The following is a 16097-nucleotide window of genomic DNA, read 5'->3' as shown; positions in this document are numbered from 1 at the left end:
ACCTTCAGAGTCCATGTAGGGCAGTGAGTTCTGAACACGGAAATCAATACTGGGAATGGCATTGGCACGCTATATACAGTCTACATAGACCCAGCATGTGGGAGCTGTAACATTGAACAACATCTGGATCTCCCTGTACATCATTCACTGAAAGCAATATTACAGGAGCAGAAAACAAGCAGGAAGATAAATGGTTTATTCACCTTCATTTCAGGGGGATTTAGAATACAGGAGTAAGGGTCATTTACTGCAACTGCGGGTCGCTGTGGACTTGTTGGTTCAAAGGGCCTGTTTCCACACTGTAAGTAATCTAACCAAATCCAAATGTGGTCACAAGCTCTCAGATGTTAGGAAGGATGTCTATGCAGGGTCAACAGGACTGTGTTTCCCATTCCCTTTCCTTTAACGAAGTTGATGCCGGGTGTTCTGTCAAGTTCTATCCTTTAAGACCTCAGAGTAGTTTGATACGAATGAGTGTCTCACTTGGCCGATTCAGGGACCATGTCTGTGCGTCTGGAGTCACTTTTCGGCCTGACCAAGAAAGCACGGGAGATTCACTTCCTGAAAGAACATTGCTTTAGGAGATTGATGTTAACAATCAACATTGGACACAAGATCACTATTACTGACACCAGATTTTAGGTCTCGATATTTTATTAATTATTTTTAACTTCCACCAGCTGCCAAAGCATTGGCCTGGTCTGGATTTGTAATCCAATGATATGTCCACGACAGCACCATCTCCACATGGGGACCTATCAGAAACCACACTGACCTGATTACTTCGGTGCTACTTGACAGCTCTATGAAAAAGTATTCCCACCAATTTGACTGTCATGATTTGACTGAGGGTATGGTAAAAGGTCAGATTGTAATTATTCTCCTATTCACGGACTGGACATAGCTGAGTAATTTTCTATATTGCCAGAGAGATGTCAGAGTTGGAGCTGGATTGAAACAGCTACCTCAGGAACACGGCTTGTTGTGCAGCACAAGGCTTCAGTCCCATTGCAGGAATGGGGTCAGGGCCCATTGCCTTTGACGTATCTACTGTGTTCAGCTGTTTCTTCACGTCACGGGCAGAAAATCGAATTGTTTGAACACTACCATCTGTGATTCTGTGGGAAACATGATGAGTGTGAGGTGGATCATCATTCACTCAACACGTCTGGCTGAGGATAGTGCAGACACCACATCCTTGACTTTTTTCATTGACGTACAGAGCTGTTCCGATATTTAGGATGAGAATATTTGTGGAGTACTCTGCTCCAGTAAATTGTTTAATAGTCCATCGACATTTATGTTTGCATTTGGCAGGACCACAGAGCTTAGTTCTGATCTGTTAGTCTTGGGATCATTTCCCCTCACCATCAGACATTAGTTCTGCTGGTCGGAATTTAACCAGCTAATTGCAGTAGCTTTAATGGGTTGTCAACAAGTTTAGGTTCACGTGATTCCGATCCTGGCATGTTTCCCCACAATCATCACTGAATCAGGGATCGGCTTGATGGTAATGTTAGACTGATGAACTATCGTCGGGACAATGTTACAGATTGTCGTTGAATACAATTCTGTTTCTGCTGCTGCTGAGGTCTACAGCATCAACTGATAAACCAGTTTGAGTTACAATGTCTACAATTCAATTCTACTGACTGACCCCCAGTTCACACCGAGACCCATTCACCCATCAGCCCTGTATTCAGTGACCCAACCTGGTTTCTGATGCGGTAACGCTTGCATTTTCATATTCTCATTCTGCTGAGGGCCTCTCCCTGGTGTCACGCCTCTAATTTGTTACTTTAACTCAATCCCTTTAAAGTAATAATCTAAATCGTTTCTCTTCCACACTGTCAACTTCTGTATTTGAAGTGAATGTGATTCCCTCTGTTATTCTCCCTGACCATGATTCAGTGCTCTGTAGTGACAGTGTTGCCAGACCTATGTAGATTCAGAGTCAAGGAACTTGTGCACCATGTGTTATTGTTCAGTTCCCACTGTACGGCGCTCCATGTTGGACAGGATGTTTGAGCATCTTTGACATCCTTCTTTGGAAATTGTCCAAAAACAGAAATTGCTGAAGAAATTGCTGAAGATATTTCAGCATCTGCTGGAATGAATGCAGTGTTAAACTTTCAGTTCCAATGACATTCTACAAAGCTCTCAGTTTCTCAAGCAATTTTGGTATTTTTATTCCCAGTATCCATAGTTACTTGTTTTGTGAAAAATTATTCTGTGTCTATTCATTTCTGGAGAAACTCAACAGGTCTGTCAGCATCTACAGAGACAGAGAAACGGCATTAGTATTTCAAGCCCAGTGTGACACTTCTTCACAAGTGAAAAGCATTGGAATCTTGGCTTTTTAATATCTTGCCAGAGGTGGGGGATAGGTGACAGGGAAAAGAGGGCGTGACAAAGATAACCCTGCTTTTAGCAGTGGTGAATGTGAAGATGATATAAAATGGGTTTAAATTAAGGTGTGATTGGGGAAAGGGGTTCTCTCTGTTGAGTTGAAGATAAAGAAGACACAATCACACAAGGTCATAGGGAGGCCAGGAGGGAGAATGTTGACTATGTAGCATTATATAGATCTGGCCATAATTACATTTTTACTGTCGAGATCATCACTTCCTTTAGCCAAAGGATATCAGTTGCTTGACTTCGTATTGGCACTAGTTAGCGATTCATGCTGCCTTAGTTTTGTAATAGGGAGAAAAAACAAATCACAGTATGAAGTTTGGGTTGAGTATTGTTTACCTGTCATGTTTAATATGGTTTCAAATTTGCAGTATTTATCTTTTAATGTTTGTTCTTGAAGTTAGTATTGCATTGAGTGTAGAAGTTTCTAAAATCATGAGAGATATCGATAGGGTGAATAGCCAAGATCTTTTCCACAGGATGGGGGAGTTCAGCCGTAAAAGACATAGGTTTAAGGTGAAAGAGGGAAGATTTACAAGGGACTCAGGGGCCAATGTTTTTACACAGAGGGTGGTGTGAGTATGGAATGAGTTGCCAGAGTAAGAGTGGTTGATGCCAGTACAGCTAAAACATTTAAAACTCATTTGGACAAACATATGGATAGTAAACATTTAGAGGCCTATGGACCAAATGAAAGCAGATGGGAGGAGCTTAATGTGGAAAACCTGGCCAGCATGGACATTTAGAACAGCTTCACGCAGGTTCACAATGGTTTTGTGAAAGTGAAATTATACTTTGCCCTGTAAAATCATGCAAAGTATTTCTGGAGAGGCCTGAGAATGTAACAAGCGGACTTGATAAAGGGGATCTGGTAGACACCAGGCTTTCCAGAGTTTTTCCACAATGTATTACAAAATAAAAGTTCTGACACAAGATAGAAGCTCGTAGGATGATGGAGAATGTATTAACATGGGATGATGATTGTTTAGCACATAGAAATCGGAGAGTCAGGGTTAATAGATCTTCATGATAAAGGTGTATCTGCTGGAGGACCACTGCTATCAGTCCAATGGCATCAGTTATTTACACTCTATACTGATAGTCTGAAGGAGGGAGCTGACTGCAATGTACATCCGAGTTTGATGATGACACTGAGAATCAAAAGACAGGCTGTTATTTAATGGAGAGCACTTCCAGAAAAAGAACAGTACAAAGGATTGGAGGGTTCCTGTGTATGAAACATAAAGTCAGCATGCTGATGCAGCAAGTAACTAGGTAGGTTCATTAGCCGGCTTCCAGGAATGAAAGGGTTGTTTTATTGAGAATCTCTAAAATGGTGAGGTGATTATTCATTGGTGTTTAAATGAATGTGGAGTGATACTGCTGAAAATTACACGACACAGAAGGGACTACAGAAGTTAGATGTTGAGATGTTGTTACCATTCCTGATTGGAGTCTCGAACTCGAGGACATAGATACCAAACATGGAACATCGATTTCTATCTGAGGTCCAAAGTGATGACTTCTCTCAGAAGGTAGTGAATGTCTGGAATTCCCTGACCCAGAGAGGTGTGGAGGGATACAAGGAGTCGGCGAGAAAGTGGAATTAGACCTGGAGTAGATCAGCCACGTTCGTATTAAATGACAGGGCTAGCTTGAGGGGCCGAATAGCCTACTCTTGTTCCTATTTATTAATTTCACGTTATGCTTTTGCAAAGTAACAGGTTATTTTCCCGGAAGTTGTGCTATGTAATGCTACATTCGGGTGAGCAGAGGATTTGTTTGAATTAACCCTGAGTGGAGTATGGGGGCTGTATTCACAGTAAATCTGGGTCTGTAACACGACCCACATCTGGAGCAGACGTTGCAGAGAGGGAAGCCTGGAAACAGGGATCAGGGGTGAGTGTCACTTCCTGACCCAGCCTGGATTTTCCAAGTACATTGCCAAACCTGCACATAACCATCAGAGTGGGCTTGATCTGCCCCTATGTATCAGGTCCGAAGGGCTGAATGGAACATCAGAACATAGGGCTAAGAGACACGAGCAGGCCATTCGGCCCTTTGACACTAGTCCACCAGTAAATAACCTCGTGGTTCATCTCATTGTGGTCCCAGCTGCCCTGTTCTCTCCATGCACCATTATCCCTGATTTACCTGTCTATGGACAATCAGATGAAGCCAGCCTCGATATAATATAAAGATTCCGCCAACCCAAACTTCTGGGAAAGAGAATTCCCACTGAATGAATTCTCACTTTGTGATTTTTTTCTCTCTCCAGTTGTGACTGAGGATGGAGGGTGTCACTGTTTCCTTTTCTAGTCCCACTCTTCCACTGCTCACAACAAATTTTAAATGTAACCAGGTTGGGTGATATGGCTGATGATAAAGGTCTCAGACTGGGTCAGATTCAGTGATAAGAACAAGTCAGGCAGATTTCTTTAGTCAGCCACAAGTTACTAACAGAACTAACGGAGGTGTATTTTGGGTCTGATGGCAGCACTGCTTCCTTACAACACCAATGAGCTGGGTTTAATTCCAACCACGGGCGACCCTCTATCTGGAGGTTGGGTTTCCTCCAAGTGCTCCAGTTTCCTGCCACAGTCCAAAGATGTGCAGTTTAAAGTGGATTGCTCATAGTGCCAAGGGATGTGTAGGTTAGATGGGTTAGCTATGGAAAATGCAGGGTTACATGGATAAGACTGGGGGGGGGGGGGGGGGGGGGGTGGAGGGGGCACGTACAGGTGAATGCTGTTTGGTTGGTCAGTGTGGACTTAATGGACGGAATATCCTGTCTCCACACTGTGGAGGTTCTATGACAATGACAACAAATTTGGACGATACAAACACCCAGTGCGTGTATACCTAATCCACACTTATCAAGGTCTAGTATATTTCATTCTCATTCCAAGAGTAACCTGTTAAAGCCTTCATAATATAAGCCCTTTACCCCAGGAATACGTGAAATGAAATATCTCTGAACTGCTTCCAATGTAATTATATTCTTTCTCAGATAAGGAGATACAAAAAACTAATCTCAAACTCAGATCAAAATGTTTATAATTGTTTTCTCAAAGTGCTGTGAGTCTTTGGAACACTCTTCCCCACAGAGCATTGGAGGCAGGGATACTGAATATTTTTGAGGCACAGATGGAAGGTTCATAAATAACAACAGAGTCAAGGATTGTCGAGGAATGGGCAGCAATGTGCAGTGTGGGGAGAAATGTAGACAGTGGTATCAAATAACACGGCTTCAGAACCTACAGGAATATAATGCAAAATGAAATGATAATATCGATAAAATGTTAAGGGGGAATACTAGACGGCGGGGATCCAGAAGGTCTGCTTTGCTAGGCTCTGCATCAACACATGGGCAAAGTGGTTCTCTAATACACCCCATCCCAGCCATTTACTTAAATTCAACTCTAAAAGAGCGAGAGAGTCTTTACTGATCCCGATTTGTCAAAGGGCAATGACAAAACACGGGGAAAGGACCGAGTAAGTCCCAACAAGTGGTGCACCCGTCAGAAGCATCGAGCATACCTGAGGCTGTAGCTGCAACCCATTCTGCTCGTTCCATGGACCCAGTTACTCACCAGGCCTTGGTCACTGAGTTCACCAAGTTACGCGAAATGATTGAAGCCATGATTGAAGAACAGTTCAGCCATGGCAAGAGCTGCTCTCAGCCGTGCTCCAAAAACATGAGCATCAACTTGACAGCCTTGGAAACAGAACAGACGATGCCAAGCGGTGAAACTGAAGCGACAGAGACCGTGATCGATAGCTCTCAGGAGAGGATCCTCGCCCCTAAAAAACAGGTCTACACCTTAACTGAACAAGATGACGACCTCGAGAACAGGGATAGGATGAAGAATATTCACATCGTCGGTTTGCTGGAGCGGACAGAAGGTGGTCAGCTGGTGAGTTTTTTCAAGAACTGGCTGCAGTGATCCCTTCACTTCGAAACTGAGGAGGGACGGGTGAAGACTGAGACAGTTCTTCGGGTTACGGCACGGAAGTCAGACTCAGACCAACGCCTTCATCCTGTCCTTGTTTGATTACACAGTTATGGGGACAAACAAAGACTGGTGGAAGCTTTCAGAACCCAGAGGAAAGATCTGATGGGTTTAATTCACCAGAGCTCCGGGATTATGTACTTACAGGACTTTTCAGCAGTGGTGATTCAGGAAAGAAATCTTTTGATGAGATTAAGAGAAGAGTAAGGGAACTCTGGATTCAGTATTCCTTACGGATCCCAGCGGTGCCCTGCATTGATTTCAATGGATCCACGAACTCGTGTGACTCTACAGAGAAATCGAAAACTTTATGGACATTTTAAACTAAGCTGGATATTTAGATAATCATGTTTCTCCTAAAAAAAATTTTGTTCAATTTTTCTGGTATTAACCAGTATTAAATTATAGCCGTGACTGGGTTGAGTACTCACTTTTAATTTCTTCGTTAGTATTACTACTCTTTTTCTCTTTCTTTGCTTGTGTCTGCGGTGCAGCTCAAGCTGGAGGGTGTTACAAGGCTAGTTGTGATAACTAAGTGCCAACCGAAGGGCAGTTCAAGCCCGATTTTTGTTGTTAATTGCCCAGGTTTCCATATTGGTAGAGGGCAGAAGATAAAGTTTTGAGATATGTAAGCGTCCCCAGTAGGTGGTAAATTCCCCAATCGAGTGTGTTTGGCATTTTGAATTTTATTTCATTCTTTGTTTTTTTTGTGTGTGTTTAGCTTTGGAAAGTTTTGAGAGCTTTTTAGTTCTATTATTTTAGGTGGCACAGTTTTTAGGCTCAATGAGTCTTTTTATTCATTAATCATCAGGGATGCGTAATTCGATGTGAAACTCTAGAGTTGAAATGTTGCTACAATGATTTATGGATAATGATGTGCTTAAATGTTGTACCTGGAACATTAAGGGGAGCCATCTGCCAGTCAAGACGAAAACTGTACTTTCTAGTCTTCAAAAAGAGAGGGTGAATGTTGTCCAATTGCAGAAGATGCACCTTGATGGCAAGGAACATTTGACGTTACAGCAGGGTGGTTTGATCGGGTTTTTTTCTGGTCTTTTAATACAAGGAGTAGGGGAGAAGCCATCCTAGTGAAGAAGAATCTTCCATTTAAATTAGTAGATTGCATTAGACACTCACGGGAGGATCATCATCCCCAAAGTCTTGAACCATGGGATGTGATACAGTATTTTGAATGTTCATTGTTCCCCCCCCCCGTGCACAATCTTAAAATCCTGGTGGATGCATTTTCCCAATTAAGTTATCTTGCATCGTGGCACATAATTGTAGAAGAAGATTTCAACTCTCTTATGGACCCACGGTGGACAGAGTGTCCAAATGTCCCCGATAACCTCGTTATGATGTAAGCAATTAGTGGATTTGTGTGCAGAATTAGAGCTGGTAGATATCTGGAGGCAGATATGCCTCACAAGTAGAGATTTTATTTTCTCCTTTAACCCACAGAAATGGCACACGAGGGTTGATCTCTTCCCCATCCCTGCAACAATCTTAGATTCAGTGGCATCCTACACAATTGGGAATATTATCCCAACATTCCTGCCCCAGAAGTAAGATAGAAATAACATAAGATTATGTTGTATACAGATGAGGGTCTTATGTTTTTGTCAAATCCCACAGTTTTGGCAGCTCACGTGATGTAATGCATTAATTTGTTTATCACCTTTTCGGGCTATAAGACTAATTTTACAAAGTTTGTGTCCATCCCTATGGGAGGTCTCAGGGAAATACCTGATGTTGAAGGCAAACCCTGGATTCCTTTTAAATGGTCACGGGGGTCGTTTCCCTATTTCAGTATATTCATTACATCAGACTTTGATCATTTATTTCATGTGAACTATGTCCATTTGTTTGACAAAATTAAAAAAGACCTTCAATGATGGGAGGCACTTCCAACATCCTGGCTAGGTCGGATAGCTGTTCGTCAAATGAATGTCCTTTATTTGCTATACCCCGTGTGAATGCTTCCTTTGATCTTGCCCAGACAGATATTTAGGAGATTTAATGGCTGGTTTAGCTCTTTTATTTGGCATCATAAACGACTCTTTATCAAACTAACCAAACTGCACTAACCCCGCAGAGTGTGGGGAGTAGATTCCAGATTAAAATCTATCAATTAAGCTCTTTCTTATCCTATGTTAGTATCTGAGCCACTGAGGACTCAGCGTCACTATGGTTAGATATTGAACCCTCTCAGAGAAAGGGATCCCTTATTAGTCTGTTTTTCTTAGAAAAAAATGACATTGTGGAGTATTCTCATAACCCAATAATTATCAATACTGTTAAAACATGAATGACAATGCGTCAGATCGAGGGCAATACAGCCAAAACCATGTTTCTTACCCCTACAATTGGTATAACGAGTTGTCAACCGGGGATAATGGATTCCATGTTTAAACTGTGGGAAGCCAGGGGGGTAACTTGCTTGAGTGATTTAGAATTAATTGAATCCCTACATTGTGGAAACAAGCCCTTGGGACCAACAAGTCGACTTCGACCCACCCGGACCCATTCCCCTACTATCCTATATTTACCCTGACTAATGCTCCAACCTACATATCCCTGAACACTATGGGTGATTTATCAATAGCCAAGTCATCTAACCTCACTGGGGCTGTGAGGCTGCAGTGCTAAATACTGAGCCACCACATGTTATTTGAGGGAGAACGAATGACATCATTTGATCAAATAACTAGTAAGTATGGACTACCTACTGAAGATTTCTTCTGTTTTTTTTCCGGATCAAAGATTTGATTTTTTAAAAAATGCAGCTTTAACAGATAGAGAGAAGAGGATGCTTATTGCTTAGAATACACTCTCTGTCAGTACTCTTTATCATTAGCATCACGAGACTGTGCAGCTTTGTGATGCCTGCGAGAGAGTGTTGGGGGTTCAGAACACTTCGGAGACATGGGAGGATATTTGTGGAAATGCTCAAAGGATTTTGATCTGTAATAGGACCCATTCCATGCAGTTGATAATTCTTCATAGGGTCTATCTGACCCCAGATTGTCTCTCAAAATGCGAAGTGGGATTATCTTCAGCATGTCGTAAATGCAGAATGACTACAGGCACTCTTACTCATTGCTTATTGTCCTGCTGTCGGCTTCATATATATTGGAGCACTGTGGTAGCTGTGATAGAGTAGATATTGGGGACTGAATTGGAGATGGATCCGGTTTTTCTTTTCCTGGGCCTGCTCATGGTTCCTTACACAGATGAACATGAGGAAAAAAAAATCCTTACTTTCTGTGCTAGGCAACATGTTCTGTTTGTGTGGGATGTCTGCAAACCCCGGGTCTGTTGTGTCGTCGCAAGTTCTTCATGGAGAATATCCCTTTGGACTTTCTCACCAGTATGGTGCATCAAAAAACAGAGATTTATATAAGACATGGCAGCCCTTTTTGGATTACCACGATGCAGGTTTGTCTGTCACATTAAGAAGGGCTTTTATATAGCCATGATGATATTTTCTAATGAATCTAATATCCATCAAGGAATAATTATGAACATAAAAAGAACGAGAGTTATTGTATTGTTAAGCTGAGCTGTACTATTTATTCGTTATTTTTTGTTTACGTTTGTTTTTCTTCTGTCCATTTAGTGTTTTTAACTTGTTTTTTATGTACATGTACATAAATTTAATTTTGTTCAGATATTTGAGTTGTGTTGTTAAAAGGTTATTATAATATTAAAAATCTTTTTTCAATAGAATTACATTTTTTTTTAAAATTAAAGTGGTAACATTGATAGAATAGAGTCCCAAAGAACTCTCATTAGAGAGACCATATCTAGGTGACATGCTCAGTGCTTGGGAGCCTCATGTGAAGCTTCTGTGATGTTTCCTCCAGCGTTTATAGTAGTTTGTATCTGCCGCTCCCAGTTGTCAGTTCCAGCTGTCCACTGAAACATCTGCAAAACAAATTCCCAGCTCGGTGAACAGTACCACAACAATGAACACCCGAGCTACAAATCTTCTCACGAACTATATACACTTCTATAAGAAGCCGTTCAGTTTCCTAGGCTGTAAAGAAATAAGTTCTAACTGTCCAATTTCTCCCTATAACTTAAACCCTTTAGCCCAGGAAACATTTCTGAAATTTCTTCTACGCTCTTCCTTGTTCAATAATATTCTTTCTAGAGCAAGGTGAACGAAACTGAACACCATACTCCAATTGCAGCCTTACCAATATCCTGTATAACTGCAACACAACGTCCCAACTTCTATACTCCATGCCCTGATGTAGGCCAGTGTGCCAACAGCCTTCTTCACTGACCTGTGCATCTGTGATTCAAATTTCAGACAATCGTGCACCTGATCTCTCATGTCCTATATTCCACTACACTCCTTAAGGCCCTCTCATTCATCATTCACCTCCTACCTGGATTTGACTTTCCAAAATGCATGACGTCACCCTTATCGATGTTACACTCCATATGCTATTTCTCAGCCCACTCCTGCTTCCGATCAAGGAATTGCTGCAATTTCTGGTAATGTTCCTCATTGGATCCCTCCTATTTTAGTGTCATCTGCAAACTTACTAACTTTGCGTTGTGCACCATCGTCCAGATTATTGATATAGATAACAAACAGCAATGGGCCCAGCACCGACCCCTGAGGCACTCCACTAGTTACAGGCCTCCAGTCCGACAAGCATACCTCCACCAGAGCCATTTGCTTCATAACGTCAAGCTAATTGTGTCGTCAATTTGACAGATTACCTTGGAGTCCATGCAATCTAACCTTCCAGAGCGGCCTACCATGTGGAACCTTATCAAAGGCCTGAGTGAAATCCGTATAGACTATGTCCACCACCCTGCCCTTGATAACCTTTCTGGTCACTTCCTCAAAAAACTCGAACAAAATGTGTAAGGCATGATCTGCCACGCACAAAGCTATGCTGACTGCTCCAAGTCAATCTCTGTCTTTCCAAATGCATGCACATCTTATCACTCAGAACCTTCTCAAGTGGTTTACTGAAAACAGGTGTGAAGCTTACTGGTGCATACTTCCCAGGTTTGTCTTTGCAGCCCTTCTTGAATAAGGGCACAACATTTGCTACTGCCCACTCTTCCGGGACCTTGGCCCCTGAACTGTCTTCTCTCGCCTCTTGCAGTACTCTTGGATATATCTGGTCAGGACCAAGAGATTTATCTGAATTTATGCATTATATTATGTCCACCAGCACCTCTACTATGATATTAACGGTACCAAGATATGACAACTAACCTCCCTCCCCCCCCCCCCCCCACCCCCAAAGGTCAAAGATCTTCATGTCTTTCTTCGTGGTTAATACAGAGGGGAAATTGAGGACCTCGCCCATCTGTTGTGGTTTTACACATGAATGCCCACTTTGGATTTTAAGACGTCCTATGTTCTCTCTAGTCATTCTTTTTCTCTCCAAAGATTCCATTGATTCCAGCTACCTGAACCTGAGCCCTCCTTTTTGCTCCTGCAAGTCCCCCCAGCCTCCCTGCATATTTGTTTCTCTAATTCCCATTGATTATTTGGAGGCTTACAGTGCAACCACTATAACATCAGCAACCCCCTCTTATTACTTTGCACCATCCACAAAACCTCACTCAACATTATCTCAGTTGTTTCATCTTTAAATACTGGAGTGGTATGCACCTGAATCGGAACTATTGATATTGAAACTGTTTCAATTTACATCTCTCACTTTCAGTGACGTTCACACCCACAGCACCCCTTGTCAAGGCGCAATGGAGATATAAAGCTGTGAATGAATGGGAGCTACACATCCTGTCACTGCCAGCATTGGCCGCAAGTTTCCCCACACTGGGCAGTGATCTAACAAAGTGTTATCGAACAATGCAACAGTCTGGGTTTATAGATGGATGAACATGTGCGCTCTGCACAGCTCCCCATGGTGGACATTTAGCCCAGGATTATAGATCAAGCATTGGTGTGGGCTGCACAGAATTCCACTCTGGACATTGTTGGGTTGCTTTCAGCAGTACGCTAGCTGGATCTATACAGTGCTCCATCCTGAACGTACAATGGATGGGCTGGTTGTGTGAGTTGGATTGCAAATGTAAGAGCACTAAATATTTGGCAATGCCTTTATTTTGTGTTTTCATTCTTGTTACTGGACCCTTCAAATCCTGACTCATCTGTTTCGACCTGACCCTCTGGATGAGTGATGGTGACTGTTGTTACAGCATCTGGGTCTGCAACGTGATCAACAAATGGAGCAGAGGCTGCAGCGAGGGGCGTCTCCGTAAAATGAAATGAGGGAATCACTATCAGATCAGCAGTGCTCTTAGTGAATAGTGGGGCTGGATTATTTGGACGACGAATGCAACTTATTCATCTATTTCTCTTTGTAACACGCAAACCCCCCACGCCCCCACCCCGCCAGTGCCCAAAGCTGGTGGGGAGTGAGTCACCTCCTGCTGTTCCTGAGTAAAAGGATCCTGGGGCCTCACAAGACTCCAGATTTCCCAGTGCCAGTCTCGAGCTCTTGAGTGACTCCCTCCTGTTTCTGTGTCCCAGTCTCGAGCGGTTGAATGACTCCCTCCTGTTCCTGTGACCCAGTCTCGAGCAATTGAGTGACTGCCTCCTGTTCCTGTGTCCCAGTCTTGAGCAGTTGAGTTACTTCTTCCTGTTCCTGTGACCCAGTCTCGAGCAGTTGAGTTACTTTCTCCTGTTCCTGTGACCCAGTCTCGAACAGTTGAGTGACTCCCTCCTGTTCCTGTGTCCCAGTCTTGAGCAGTTGAGTTACTGCCTCCTGTTCCTGTGACCCAGTCTCGAGCAGTTGAGTGACTGTCTCCTGTTCCTGTGTCCCAGTCTCGAGCAGTTGAGTGACTATATCCTGTTCCTGTGACCTAGTTTCGAGCAGTTGAATGACTGCCTCCTATCCCTTGTCCCAGTCTCGAGCAGTTGAGTGACTGTCTCCTGTTCCTGTGTCCCAGTCTCGAGCAGTTGAGTGACACACTCCTGTTCCTGTTTCCTAGTCTCGAGCAGTTGAGTGACTCCCTTCTGTTCTTGTGTCCCAGTCTCGAGCAGTTGAGTGACTGCCTCCTGTTCCTGTGTCCCAGTCTCGAGTAGTTGAATGACTGCCTCCTGTTCCTGTTTCCCAGTCTCGAGCTGTTGAGTGACTGCCTCCTGTTCCTGTTTCCCAGTCTCGAGCTGTTGAGTGACTGCCTCCTGTTCCTGTTTCCCAGTCTCGAGAGTTTGAATGACTCCCTCCTGTTCCTGTATCCCAGTCTCGAGAGGTTGAATGACGCCCTCATGTTCCTGTGTCCCAGTCTCGATAAGTTGAATGACTGCCTCCTATCCCTGTGTCCCAGTCTCGAGCAGTTGAGTGACTGCCTCCAGTTCCAAGTCTTGAGCAACTGAGTGATGACTCCTGATCCCAAGTTTGTGAAAATCGATGTCCTCCTCTTAATACTGACCAACAGGCTCCAATCGCTCTGTGCTCAACTGCTGCTCCTGTGGAATGGAATTGAGGGACTGAATGGCCCCTTCACATTCCTTACAACTTCTCTTGACTAAAAGTCTTTCTCCTGTTTTTGTAAAACACCATCAAATTCTGAATGATGTATTTTTGTCAGTAATTGAGCAAACAAGCTGACTGACAGAATTCAGAACCTGAATAGCCTCTTCCTGTTCCTGTGTGAGACTCTCAAGAGGCAACAGAGTCTCAGTGATGTACAGAACGGAAAAAGGCCCTTCGATCCAGTCGCCCATTCTGACCAAATATCCTAAATTAATTTCGTCCCCCTTGCCAGCTCTTGGCCCATCTCCCTCTAAACCCATCCCATATACGGACCCATTCAAATGCCTTTTAAATGGTGTAACTGTGCCTGCCTGCACCACCTACTCTGGGTGTTCAGTCCAAACACACAGCAGTCTCTCTTTGAAAGTGGTGTACCTCATTTCCCTTTATAAATCTTTCCCCTCTCACCTTAAACCTTTGTCCTGTAATTTTCGACTCGCCTATCCTGGGGTGACTGTTTCCTTTATCTATGCCCCTTGTGATTTTATAAACCTCTTTAAGGTCACCCCTCAGCCTCAACACTTGAAAATAGTCCCAGCCTATTCAAACTCTCCCTGTAACTCTAACCCTCCAACACCTGCAACATTCTTTTAAATCTCTTCTGCACTCTTTCAAGTTTGACAACATCTTTCCGACAGCATGGAGACCAGAATTAAAGGCAGTATTACAAAAGTGGTCAAATCAATGGCCTGTGCAGATTTTGTCATGCAAATACTGAGACTCAAAGCACGAACCAATAACGGGAAGGTCACTTAGTGCCTTCTTCACTACGCTGTCTACCTGTGACGGCACTTTCAAGGAACGGAGAACCTGCACCACCAGGTGACACAGTAGCTCAGTGGCTTGCATTGCTACTTCAGAGCAGAGCGATCTGGGTTTAATTCTATCCTTGAATGACTGCCTGTGTGGTGTTTGCACATTCTCCCTGTGTCTGCGTGCGTTTCTTCTGGGTGCTACGTTTTCCTGCCACAGTACAAAGATATACAGGCAAGTGTAGATTGGCCATGCTAAATTGCCCCAAGTACCCAGGGATGTGTGGGCGAGGTGGATTAGCCGTGGGAAATGCAGGCTCAGAGGGACAGGGTAGGGGTTTCTCCAGTAGGATACTGTTTAGAGGGTCGGTGTGGCCTCGATGATCCGAATAGCCTGTTTCGTCACTGGAGGAATTCTATAATTTCAATGGAGTTCTCTTTGATTGGCAACTTTCGACAGAACCCTACCTACATGTCTTGCCCTGATTTGCCTTGCCAAAATGCAACACCTCGCATTTATCTAAATTTAACTCCATCCGCCACCTCTCGGCTCACCTAATCAACTTTCTCTTCGTTCGGAGATATCATTTTTCACTGTCGATTACACCACCGAATTTGGTATTATCTACAAGCTTACTGACCATACTTCATATACTCAAATGCAAATGGTTTGTATAAGTGACAAGAGGCAGTGAACTCACTGTTGACCTTTGTGGCACACCACTGGTCACAGGTCTCCAAGTTCAATGAACAAATATCCAGTGTCACGCCCTGTCTCCAATATTCAAGAAAATGTCGGATCTAAATGATGAGCTCTCCCTGGATCCCAGACAGTCTGACTTTGCTAACCAGTCTACCATGTTGAATATTTTGGTTTTCTTACTGAATTCCATAAAGACAACATCCACGCTCCTGCCATCATCAATCATCTTCATTACTTCCTAAAAAAAATCAACCGAGTCAGTGAGACGTGATCTCCAATGTACAAAGCCCTCTTTAGTCCTTGTCTTTCTAAAAGCATATACATCCTTTCCCTCAAGATCCCCTCCAACAATTTAGTCACCATTGACGTCAGGCTCAGCAATGTATAATTACCTGGTTTTTCCTTCCTTTCTTAAATGATGACATTACATTAGCAGCCCTCCAATATTTTGGCACCTCTCCTGTGGAAATCAATGGTACAAACACATCAGCAAAATGCAGAGCAATCGCTTTCGTAGCTTCCCACAAACGTCTGGGATATCACTGATCAGGTCCCAGGGATTTGTTCACCTTTATGTGTTTTAAAATGTCCAACACCTCCTTGTAATATAGACACTTTTCAAGATATCACTATACATTATTCATTCTCTCGCTCTTGTAACTCCCTCCACATTAAA

Source organism: Hemiscyllium ocellatum, unplaced genomic scaffold (assembly GCF_020745735.1).
Source record: "Hemiscyllium ocellatum isolate sHemOce1 unplaced genomic scaffold, sHemOce1.pat.X.cur. scaffold_116_pat_ctg1, whole genome shotgun sequence".
Lineage (NCBI taxonomy): Eukaryota > Metazoa > Chordata > Chondrichthyes > Orectolobiformes > Hemiscylliidae > Hemiscyllium > Hemiscyllium ocellatum.
This window is presented reverse-complemented; position numbering follows the sequence as displayed.